We start from the raw sequence: 12,764 nt of genomic DNA, 5'->3' as shown, positions 1-12,764 counted from the left end.
GTGGTAAGAAGAGGAATGAAGGCTGAATTATGAAACATCGAAACGAGAGTATTTTAAGGCATGGCATTTCTCTCCTCGACCTTCTTAACAGAGCATCAACAAATCTTCCAGACAATATATTGATAGCTATCTGTAAAGTACTGAATATGGTATTCGATAGTGTACTTGTAATTAGCAGCCAGAGAAGAGAGTTTAACGTCCCGTCTACATCGAAGTGATGGATAGCTAACAGTTAAGATAACAAACGCTGCGTGTTACATAAAAATGATCTACGTATACTTACCGATGCTAACCCGACGATAATGCGTGAAAACATGAACAAAATGGCTCCAGCGTAGGCGCAAAGAGGTCCGAGAGCCGTAAACACCCCTGCGGTGAGGAGTCCCATTCCGTACACCCAGCGAGCGCTGAACCGTGCCGCTGCGTAGCCACCAAGTATGTTGGTCGCTGCGTACCCATAGTAATACGACGACAGGATGTACCCCTGCATCTCGTCGTCCCAGTCAAATTCGCCTTCCTGGAACAGGAAAAAAAACTGAATTCTAGACTCGGCTACTAGTGGTGTACTTTATCGCAAGTGATCAAGCAACATATGCAAAATATAAAACGTTATTGTTGCTGCTTTTTCAAGAAAATAAACTGAGACGATACTCTCTGGGTTACGTTTCCTTTTTCAAGTAGCTACAATAATTTCTATTAGTTAGCAAAATGTATCATTGAACCAGCAAAAGCTGCTGCAATGTGTATCTATTTATCGACTAGTTCGATCTACGAATCATCGTCAATACAGGAAAGGTTAAGGGACAGTTCGTTGACACTTAAGTACGTAATTACTCGTATTATCAGTTGCGGCATCTGTCACTTACACATCAGCATTATACATTTTCATATTAGTCATTAAATAAACAAATTGACGGTCCGTTACACAGTTCCACATACTGTCTCGCCAAAGTCGTATCAATAACTCCCACTGCGGAACAGTGCAAAGGACTGTCAATTTATGCCCTTAAGGGCTATTAGAAAAATATAAGACAATGAAACCATGTATAAGTGACGGCTGCTGCAACTGGTGATAATTACGTACTTGAAACCAAGGAACCTTCCTTTAACCTAATGTAATAGTTGTGACTCTTCAAGCATTCTCGGATATGTTGTAAATAGTCTTCACGGGTTTGCAAATTCCATGTGCAATGATTTGTTGATAGATGGCGCCATACTCAGAATACCCCCTGCCGAAAATCTTAGTGCGGGCCTTCCGCGTGTGCGCTGTACGCTACGTTTATCAACAGTGCGGCCAGACGTCACTCATGTCATGACGGGTATGTTACTGAAACAAGCTTGATGTTCTCGTTTTGATTTAACAGCACCCAATGCAGGGCTCCTGGCTGTGCTCAGTTGAAATCCCTTATCCTTGTTGATGAGATTATCAGCTGTACTGATATGCATTGCTTCCTTAATGACGCAATCCCAGAAAGATGATACCGGGAATAAAACTTTCGTCTTTTCATAAATCATGGGATGTCCTGTATTCAGACAGTGTTCTGCAATTGCAGACTTTTCCGGTTGGCGTAGGTTTGTATGACGCTGACATTCATCGCAGCGTTCTTGTATCGTGCGACATCTCTGGCCTATACAGAGTGTTACAAAAAGGTACGGCCAAACTTTCAGGAAACATTCCTCACACACAAATAAAGAAAAGATTTTATGTGGAGATGTGTCCGGAAACGCTTAATTTCCATGTTAGAGCTCATTTTAGTTTCGTCAGTACGTACTGTACTTCCCCGATTCACCGCCAGTTGGCCCAATTGAAGGAAGGTAATGTTGACTTCGGTGCTTGTGTTGACATCCGACTCATTGCTCTGCAGTACTAGCATCAAGCACATGAGTACGTAGCATCAACAGGTTAGTGTTCATCACGAACGTGGTTTTGCAGTCAGTGCAATGTTTACAAATGCGGAGTTGGCAGATGCCCATTTGATGTATGGATTAGCACGGGGCAATAGCCGTGGCGCGGTACGTTTGTATCGAGACAGATTCCCAGAACGAAGGTGTCCCGACAGGAAGACGTTCGAAGCAATTGATCGGCGTCTTAGGGAGCACGGAACATTCCAGCCTATGACTCGCGACTGGGGAAGACCTAGAGCGACGAGGACACCTGCAATGGACGAGGCAATTCTTCGTGCAGTTGACGATAACCCTAATGTCAGCGTCAGAGAAGTTGCTGCTGTACAAGGTAACGTTGACCACTTCACTGTATGGAGAGTACTACGGGAGAACCAGTTGTTTCCGTACCATGTACAGCGTGTGCAGGCACTATCAGCAGCTGATTGGCCTCCACGGGTACACTTCTGCGAATGGTTCATACAACAATGTGTCAATCCTCATTTCAGTGCAAATGTTCTCTTTACGGATGAGGCTTCATTCCAACGTGATCAAATTGTAAATTTTCACAATCAACATGTGTGGGCTGACGAGAATCCGCACGCAATTGTGCAATCACGTCATCAACACAGATTTTCTGTGAACGTTTGGGCAGGCATTGTTGGTGATGTCTTGATTGGGCCCCATGTTCTTCCACCTACGCTCAATGGAGCACGTTATCATGATTTCATACGGGATACTCTACCTGTGTTGCTAGAACATGTGCCTTTACAAGTATGACACAACATGTGGTTCATGCACGATAGAGCTCCTGCACATTTCAGTCGAAGTGTTCGTACGCTTCTCAACAACAGATTCGGTGAGCGATGGATTGGTAGAGGCGGACCAATTCCATGGCCCCTACGCTCTCCTGACCTCAACGCTCTTGACTTTCTTTTATGGGGGCATTTGAAAGCTCTTGTCTACGCAACCCCGGTACCAAATGTAGAGACTCTTCGTGCTCGTATTGTGGACGGCTGTGATACAATACGCCATTCTCCAGGGCTGCATCAGCGCATCAGGGATTCCATGCGACGGAGGGTGGATGCATCCTCGCTAACGGAGGACATTTTGAACATTTCCTGTAACAAAGTGTTCGAAGTCACGCTGGTACATTCTGTTGCTGTGTGTTTCCATTCCATGATTAATGTGATTTGAAGAGAAGTAATAAAATGAGCTCTAACATGGAAAGTAAGCGTTTCCGAACTCCGAACACATGTTCACATAACATATTTTCTTTATTTGTGTGTGAGGAATGTTTCCTGAAAGTTTGGCCGTACCTTTTCGTAACACCCTGTATATGCCTCCCCATACTGACAACGAATCTTGTACCCACCACGTTTTGTCAGGCCAAGATCATCCTTAACAGAACCCAACAGGTTCCTCAGTTTTGCTGATGATCGAAAAACACACTTAATGTCATATCTCTCCGAGGACTCTCCCGATTCTTGACGACATGGCGCCAAAATACGGCAAAAAGGCCAAAGTGGTGGGTGTCTTCATAGCTCCTTTCTGCTCCATAGATTGAACGCGCTTGGGCCTGAATGCATTACGTACCTACCTCTCAGAATAACAGTTTTGTCAGAACACTGCCGTCAAAAAGACTGGACAGATACCACGCGCTCTACGAACTAACGTAAGTAATGCACTACCGCATTGTGCAGGATGATGGCAGCTTGCGGCTTGCAAATATAGATCTATAGCGTAGGCTTGCGGTGGACGCTGTATCCCGGGGTTCCATATTGTTTCCTTCGTACCAAAATATCAAGAAAATGTAAAGTAGAATCTTTTTCCACTTCCATTGTGAAGTTATATTCGGACGGAGCGAATTTAATTGCTGAAGAGGCGTAGGTAAAGTACGAAGTCCATGGGTTCTCTCAGCACGACTGATGTATATAACTGGATAATGGCTTTCGGGGCCGAAATCTGTCTTGGATGTTAAAATAAAAAGAAAAGTGCAACTGGTGTTGGAATTTTATTCAGAAACAATGCTATAGTTGCAGGATGTGCATCGAAGTTCTGCATATGCTAGATAAGAAATTTGTCGTAATCTGTACTCGAGTACATGGCTAGCTGCTTTCCTAGCGTCGGCCCCTAATTTCCGAAAAAAAAACTATGTTTAAGTTTCAGGCGTACGCCTTAGGCGTGTTTCGACCGAGCGAGCGTAACGCAGCAGCTAAGGTTCACAGTTATCACGCTAGTGGTACAGGTTTGCCACCCTGTTCCTTTTACATTTACAGGTAGTTTCCTCGAAAACAATTCAAAATGCTCTTGACTTGCTAAAGACTATTAGAGAAATCGTTTCGAGGGAAGAGTTCATAAAAATACTTTCTTTAATTTTACATCAAATTAGCGCCCTGTTTTCACAGGTCTGACCAAATACGAGTCGTTCGCATCGAAGTTGATCGAAAAAAAGGACAATCTGTTTGAATTGAAGCGAACTGTGTTTTCATTAAGTGTGCATGATGCTCTACGAATTGGAGTTCCGGTTGTTTCTACGACAAATAAAAAGAAACCACTCCGTCTACAGGCCACACGTGGCCCATCGGGACTATCCGACCGCCGTGTCATTCGCAGTGGAGGACGTGGAGAGGAGGGGCGTGGGGTCAGCACACCGCACTCCCGGCCGTTATGATGGTATTCTTGACCGAAGCCGCTACTATTCGGTCGAGTAGCTCCTCAATTGGCATCACAAGGCTGAGTGCACCCCGAAAAATGGCAACAGCGCATGGCGGCCAAGTGCCGGCCACGGCCGACAGCGCTTAACTTCGGTGATCTCACGGGAACCGGTGTATCCACTGCGGCAAAGCCGTTCTACGACAAATACCATCTGGAATTCTGTTCTAACACAGTAAGCGATGCAAGCGATGCGATTAAGGCGAATATGTAATCTATTCTGTAAAAAACGGAATACACATTTGAAGATAGTTAACTGTAAGTATTGATTTATTAATGAAATTATAGCTGAGAAACTACTATTTTTGAATTATTTTGCATGACATGTACTGTTTAAGGAAATTCTGTACGATGAAACTGAACAGAAAGTGCATAGGCAGGATTTGAGCCCCAACCGCCAGCGTGGTATGCATGACCCTTAACCACTGAGGTACGCTTGCTTAGTCACAAAATGACTAACGTTACAAGCAACTTCAACTTCAACATAGATTTCCTCGAAAATAGGTGTCGTCGCATGAAAAGCCGCTAGCCGCCTAGTCAGGACACGTCCCTCTTCAACATACCTAGGGATCAAAACACGTCTGGTGGACCCATGTAAGTTTGGGCAAGTGAATAAATGTTTATTAATTTCCATTATTTCAAGATAGTTCATCTTCCTCCCTTAGTGGGTATTATGTAAGACTTTGTACTACACATTGCAACTTTGGCCTTCTTTAACCAGGTGGTCTGCAAAAGTAAAGTCTGATTTTCTTCCCAACTTCTGTCGTGTCCTTTCAAGCGGATGGTTGCTGCCCTGCCAGACCGGCATCACTACAAGACCTTAACAAATGATGCAATGTTCCATATTTAGGAATATTCTCGCTGAACATGGCCAGAAAGCTTAAACCCAGGAACATTAAACCATCGTTTTATATGCTCATCGTCAATCCCCGGTAGCTGAGTGGTGTGCGCGAGAGAATGTCCATCCTAAGGGCCCGGGTTCGATTCCCGGCTGGGGCGGAGATTTTCTCCGCTCGGGGACTGGGTGTTGTGTTGTCCAAATCATCATTATTTCATACCCATCGACGCGCAAGACTTGCACCCGGCGAACGGCCTACCCGACGGGAGGCCCTAGTCACACGACATTTTTTTTATGTACTCATCACTATTGGGCACGCTTTGCCCAATATTAAAGACAGCAGTTTAGCTTTGGAAAAGAGTGGAATACACTAAATCACTTTTTACTGGGTTAAATTATATATAGACCAGTCTTTCAGGGCACTACCCACACCATAGGAGTTGGAGAAGGTGACTATTTTTGCAGACCTCCTGCTAAAGATGCAAGATGCATGATGAAGTCATACGTAGCATCCACAAACGGAAGAATACGAATTAACTTGAAATAAATATATGTTCACTTGCTCAAGCTTAGTATTGAGTGATTAGACACAGTTCCTTTATTGGTCAGCTCTAGCTGCAAACCACTCTGTAAATTACCCCTTCCATTCATGTGCTCCATTATTCCTCTATTTCAGGTACTGTAATTACACCTGCCCTGTTAAAATTTTACAGTTGTTTCACTTATCTGTTTACTGGTTCAAATAGCTCTGAGCACTGTGGGGCTAAACTTCTAAGGTCATCAGTCCCCTAGAACTTAGAACTACTTAAACCTAACTAACCTAAGGACATCACACACATCCATGCCCGAGGCAGGACTCGAACCTGCGACCGTAGCGGTCGCACAGTTTGAGACTGTAGCGCCTAGAACCGCTCGGCCACCCAGGCCAGCTATCTGTTTACTCTCACTTGTAATATTTTACCGCTCCGTAATATTGGACCTGTTGGGCCTGTTAAGGACAAGATTATCTTGTTCAGTCATTCCCTTAGAACATGTCAGCAAAGTATATTTTGTAACGTTAAATTTAATTTGTAGTACAGTTCATTATTCAACGTGTCACCCATTTTATTTCTGCGTTTACATCTGCATACATACTGCGCAAGCCACTGTATGGTGGGTCGCAGAAGATACCCTGTATCACTACTAGTCATTTCCCTTCCTGTTCCGTTGGTGGAGGGAAAAACCACTGTCTGTGTGCCTCCGTATTAGCCCAAATTCCTCATATCTTATTTTCGTGGTCCTTAAGCCAAATGTACGTTGGCGGCAGTAGACTCGTTCTGCAGTCAGCTTCAGACGTCAGTTCTCTTAATTTTCTCAATAGTGTTCCTCAAAGAGAACGCCGTCTTCCCTCCAGGGATCTCAATTTGAGTTCCCAAAGCATGCCCATATCACTTGCTTGTTTTTCCTACCTACCGGTAACAAATCTAGTAGCCCACCTCTGAACAGCTTCGATGTCTTCCTTTAAGCCGAGCCGGTACGGATCCCAAACAATCGAGCAGTACTCAAGAACAGGTCACACTAGCCTTTACAGATGAACACACTTCCCTGGAATTCTCCGAATAAAGCGATGTCGACCATTCGTTTTCTCTACCACAGTCTCTACATGCTCGTTCTATTTCATATCTCGTTGTAACGTTAGGCCCAGATGTTTATACGACGTGACTGTGTCAAGCTCTACCCTAACATTACGATTTTGTTTATTCTACTCATCTGCATTAGATACCATTTTTCTACATTTAGAAATAGCTGCTGTTTATCACATATACCAGAAATTCTGCCTAAGTCATCTTATATCCCGCTACAATCACTCAACTTCGACACCTTCCCGCAAACCACAATATCATCGGCAGATTATCACAGATTGCTGACCACCCTGGTCTCAAGATATACATAGAAAATGATAGTGGTCGTATCACAGTAGCCTGTGGCACTCTTGACAGTACCTTCGTCTCTGATGAACACATACCATTCGCTAAATAATTTTACATCGCACTTTCATTGAAGTAATTCTTCTCTGCTTAGCCCTAAATCAAACTTTAACAATTGTCATCTTTGGAAACCAACTGACGTATTCTGTAGATGCACTAATCTGTAGTCTTTGATCTCAATTTCACAAGACATATTTATCTTTGAACCTGACGATGTCGTAACAGTAGGAAACCGGACAGTAAATTAATAAATGTTGTGGAATGTTATACCACTATCATATGTTTTTTCATTCATAATTTGATCATTTAATACCTGTTGTGTGCGGAACATCTACATAGATGGTTTATGCTATAACACATCCAATTTCCTTAGGTGATACATACCTGAGCGGTACCGGAGGAGTTGGCGTTTGCGTTGTCTGGCGTAGGACACGTTTCATCTGCAACTTCCGTATTTGTAGAGTGCACGACCATGCCATTAATCGCCACCGATAAAGTGACTTTGAGTATGTACTGGAGGACAATCCCCAGGAAACCGAGGAAGCCGATTACAGCGCGCAGCGGAATCAGTGCTGCAATAAAGAAGATATTCTATTACAGCCGCGAGTGTTGGGGGTTCCAACATAACTACACTAGTGTCCACAATTAAAACAACGAACAGCTATTTTCCCGTCCTGTATGTAATTCACGATATAATCTTACGAACTGTCAACAGATGTCCGTACGATCGTGTTTTGCACGGAAGGTGGTGGTATTCCAGACAACGGACAACCACGCCAGCGACGAAGTCAGGACGCCTATCAAACGGATTAGTGTTTTCCGGGTAGTACTACTCCCATAATCGCTAAGTACACAGTCACAGATGGTGCAATATGGCACAGAGAATAAACCTACAGACTCTCTGCAGGGGAGGACCATTGCAAGAGTGGACTCAGGAAGTCGTAAACTGATGTGGCCCTATGGCTGAATGTGAATCGTTCTGTTGTTTCTCGGATGTGCGACAGTTTATAGAGACCGAAACTGTTCCCCAAATACCAGGGAAGGGTCGACCACGTCAGAAAGAGAGGACCGTTATTTGGCTGTAAGGGCACGACGGTACTGCCTTAGTGTACAGAAGGCTCCGTCAGAGTGGCTGTTAACGTCGGAGACCTACAGTATGTGTACCTCTGACGCAGCTTCACAAAATGGACCGTCTAGAGTGGAATCGTCAACGTGCTGCCTGGGCGGTCGAACAGCGGGCTAATGTTCTTTTCACAGATGACTCCCGATTTGGTCTGGAGTGTGATTATTGACATATTCGCATGTGGTGGGAATGTGGAACACGATTTTGGGACCCAAAAATTGTGGAAAGAGACCGATATCGGGGAGGATCCATAATGGTGTTGGCAAAGATTATATTGACCACTCGAACAGCTCTTCATGAAATTGCACAGGTGAATCGGCAACTTTTACTTGCTGTCGGGCAACGTGACGAGATCTAGGGACCTCATGTGCATTTATTGCGAGGTGCTGTGGGCCCAGACTTCGTATTAACGGACGATATTGCTAGACCTCATAGAGTACAAGTGGTTGATGGTTTCTTGGAAATGGAAGATATTGCAAGCATGGCGTGGCTTTTTCGTTTTCACTATTTGAATCCCATACAGTATGTCTAGGACGCGCTATGAAGATGAGTTGCATCACGTCAGCATCCACCAATCACTCTCCAAGACTTGCGAGCGTCTCTGGAGTGGATATGGGCGTTGCTGCCACAACATGAGATTGATGACATCATTCACAGCATGCCCCGTCTTTGTCAGGTCTGTATCGCTGCCAGAGGGTTGTTTTGGGGGACAGACCAAACTGCGAGGTCACCGGTCTCATCGGATTACGGAAGGACTTGGAGGGAAGTCGGCCGTGCTCTTTCAAAGGAACCATTCCGGCATTTTCCTAGAGCGATTTAGGGAGATCAAGGAAAATCTAAATCAGGATGGCCGGACGCGGGATTGAACCGTCGTCCTCCCGAATGCGAGTCCTGTGTGCTAACCACTGCGACACCTAGCTCGGTATGTTGCACTTGTTTACGTTCTGTGTCCTTTACATTGTTTCTACTTTACTATCACCTGCTTATACTGTTTTGTCGCAAAATAAAGACAGCTGTTGCTTTAATTTTGGACACCAGTGTATGTCTCTGTGTCTATGCTCTTGGGAATTGCCACCAGGCTACAGTGAAAAACCAAATGCGAAATACGCTAATTATTTTTGTCATTGATTTCAGAATTCACAGGGTACACTGTAAAACAAGGTTGTTAATGTGGCTATTATCCGCAGCAAGTTTAATTTCTTTTTATTTACATACGATATTTGTAGATTAGAAAAGCGTTCACGCCAATATTTTTACATTACTAAATTATTACTTCAGTTATTGGTTTTTTCAACTGAAATCTGCGTTTCTTCTTATCTGGTCATACGTTAGAGGTAATACTGTCAAATCACTTTGTGAGAGTACAGTGTCCTCACATTCAAAGAATTTGCCGTATCACAATGTGCATGTCCTTTAAGTTTGCCACTGCATGATTTTGAATTGTACTATGTGCATGTGATGATTACATTTTTTTTTTTTTTTGTTGCGGTGGGATCTGTCAATGCGAAGCGATCCTTCCACGTGTTTTTCTTGTGTTTATGAGGTGCCGTAACAAGGCGACACAAAGTCACTGCTGCATTAGAAAGTGCAAGCTGCTGGCTCTTGGAAAGTATAACCAATGTCACAACACACGACATCCAAGTGTTTACGAATTCTCTGCCGAGCGACGCACGGAGGTAACGAGCCATGCTTCCTTATAACAGAGCAGTCATCCAATAGTTAACAAGTTTTCCACCGAGTGGCGCTTGGTGACGTCCTATCATCCTACATTACCACTACCACTGTACTGTGGCGAGCAGCGCAGTCATCATGACTCCCCCTTCCCCCACTCCACAGTCGCCCTACCCAGTAAGCCACATTCGATGGGGTGTTTATCAACAAATCCACGTGATGCGAAGTGGCGACACCATTATGAACGCCATGTGAAGCATTTACTATGCTAGTTAGATATTTATCAAAACAGCAGAGTACCCATGAGTGCAGTGATTAAATGTAATAGAAAAGTGCAAGGAAAAAATATTTTTGGATACTGTAATGATGTAAGGTGTGTACATATTCATTTATTTGTGTAATGTACTGTGTGCCACTGAAATAACATTTGCCCCCTCTTCCTCTTCTTTTCTTTTCGAATCCATTAATTTCCAATGATAGTGGCTATCACCTTAATTATTTATTTATCTGTGTGTGTGTTTTGTAAAGCCTGTCATTACTTCTCTCTTTGCTGTGTCATGACAATATTTCACCTTTGCTTATGATGAAAGTAATGACATAAGATTTTATGAATGATTATTACTGTTCGTTTATCAGCACTTTATTGATTGACTTTATGAACTGATTGCTTCATTGACTAATTAAGAAGTTTGTTACTATATTAGCTACTTTAATGATGAACTAATGAATTAAAAGACAGAATAATATTAAAATTTTGTATTTTTGGGGATCCACAGCTTCCAGATGCTTAATGAACGTAAACATAGTTCGTAGTAGGGCTTTACGTGATTTTTATTTAATCGTGCGATTAGTTAATTTCGACTACTTGTGGTCGAACAGCCTACTACGGATGTTTTTATCTTTCTTTATCGATCTTTCATGGACACAAAGTGGATTGTTTTGTGGTGTTAAAAATATTTTTTCTTGGTAATATTGTAGTGCAATAACTACGTGCGAACGGTCGTTGCTTCAGTATCAGTGTGGAAGCGATCCTTAGAAAATTGTGGCATGTAGACTGAAATGCGGAATGTTATCAAACGTGTTAATGTTTACTGAGTGTTTGAATGAATTATAATTCGTGATACCTTAACAATCGGTGATCTCACCTGGAGCATCCATCATGGTATGCCTGGAGGAATTATTTAATGAAATTCGCCATACGGAAAGTTTGCTCGAAAAGTAAGGACGGATTGCGACCTAATATAGAGGGGCTGGAGGAATACCGACGGAGCCGTTATAACATCGTCACATTTCGCGTCACTATCTTTGTTTTGTAGTTATCTTTTATCGTAAATTAATTGCTGTGGAACGTCACTATTTGTCAGACACGAACAGGTTCTTTTGTGAGAACTGTCAGCGATTTCTGTCTTAACAGTACGTTTACTTGGCGTCTCTTTTCCTGTTTGTTATGGAGTATATCTTTTTGTTCTGTCTCATATCTCTCTCTCTCTCTCTGTGTGTGTGTGTGTGTGTGTGTGTGTGTGTGTGTGTGTGTGTGTGTGTGTGTTTGCATAGTTGTGTATTCCCGTGTAAATGTTTTCCTTCTTTTTTTTTGGAAATACAGAGATTTTAACAACATGTTGGTAAATTTGTGGCTAATCGAGGAGGGCATTGCGAAGAGCTGAATGCTGAATGTGGATCTAATAGCTATCAGAGAGCGGGTTAAGAGTTCTAGATGACTAGACTACTGGATTTTTGGTGTCAACACTATGTTGAGGAGATCACCGAAAAGTGATGGGAAAGAAGTTTTGTAGCATTGTTCTGATGATCATCTGATGGGAATCTTTTCTATTATTTTATCTATTAACGTCAACAATGAGTTGTTTTGTATGTGCACTTGGTCACTCAAAGGGTTTTCTTTGCAGCTGTGGTGTTCTTGTATTTGATAATTTACTTGCAAGGTTAGAAGGTGGCTTTTATTGTTTATTCTGATTATTTTCATATTTTTTACTATAGTGGTTGGGTTGGGATTATGTTCTCTGAGATGCTCTGCAAAAGGTGGAATAATTTATTTCCTGCTGTCAGACTCTCGTGTGTTCTCCGTATCGGATATCGAACGTTCTACCGACTTGCCCCGTGTATCTCTTATCACATGTTTTACATTGTAATTAATACATATCTGCTTTTTGGTACAACCCTACAGTATGCTTTTTATTAGTTTTGGAATGTATTTTTCCACAGAACTGTCTGTTTTGTATCCTATGTTAATGCCTTGTTTTCTGAAAATGCTAGAGTGTGTGAGTTTGTGTACCATCTTGTGTCTTCTCTTATATTTTCCTGATTTTTATTCTGTGTTATTGTTATGGTACTGAATGTGTGTTTATGTGTGTTTTTGTTTTGGCTTACGTAGCGTTGTTGCTTGTTGTTTCGTATTTGATGTTTTTTCTTTTAATTTTGTTGTTAACTTTGTGACTGTGCTACTAGCCGGCCGGAGTGGCCATGCGGTTCTAGGCGCTACAATCTGGAACCAAGTGACCGCTACGGTCGCAGGTTCGAATCCTGCCTCGGGCATGGATGTGTGTGATGTCCT

This window comes from Schistocerca serialis, chromosome 7 (assembly GCF_023864345.2).
Source record: "Schistocerca serialis cubense isolate TAMUIC-IGC-003099 chromosome 7, iqSchSeri2.2, whole genome shotgun sequence".
Lineage (NCBI taxonomy): Eukaryota > Metazoa > Arthropoda > Insecta > Orthoptera > Acrididae > Schistocerca > Schistocerca serialis.
This window is presented reverse-complemented; position numbering follows the sequence as displayed.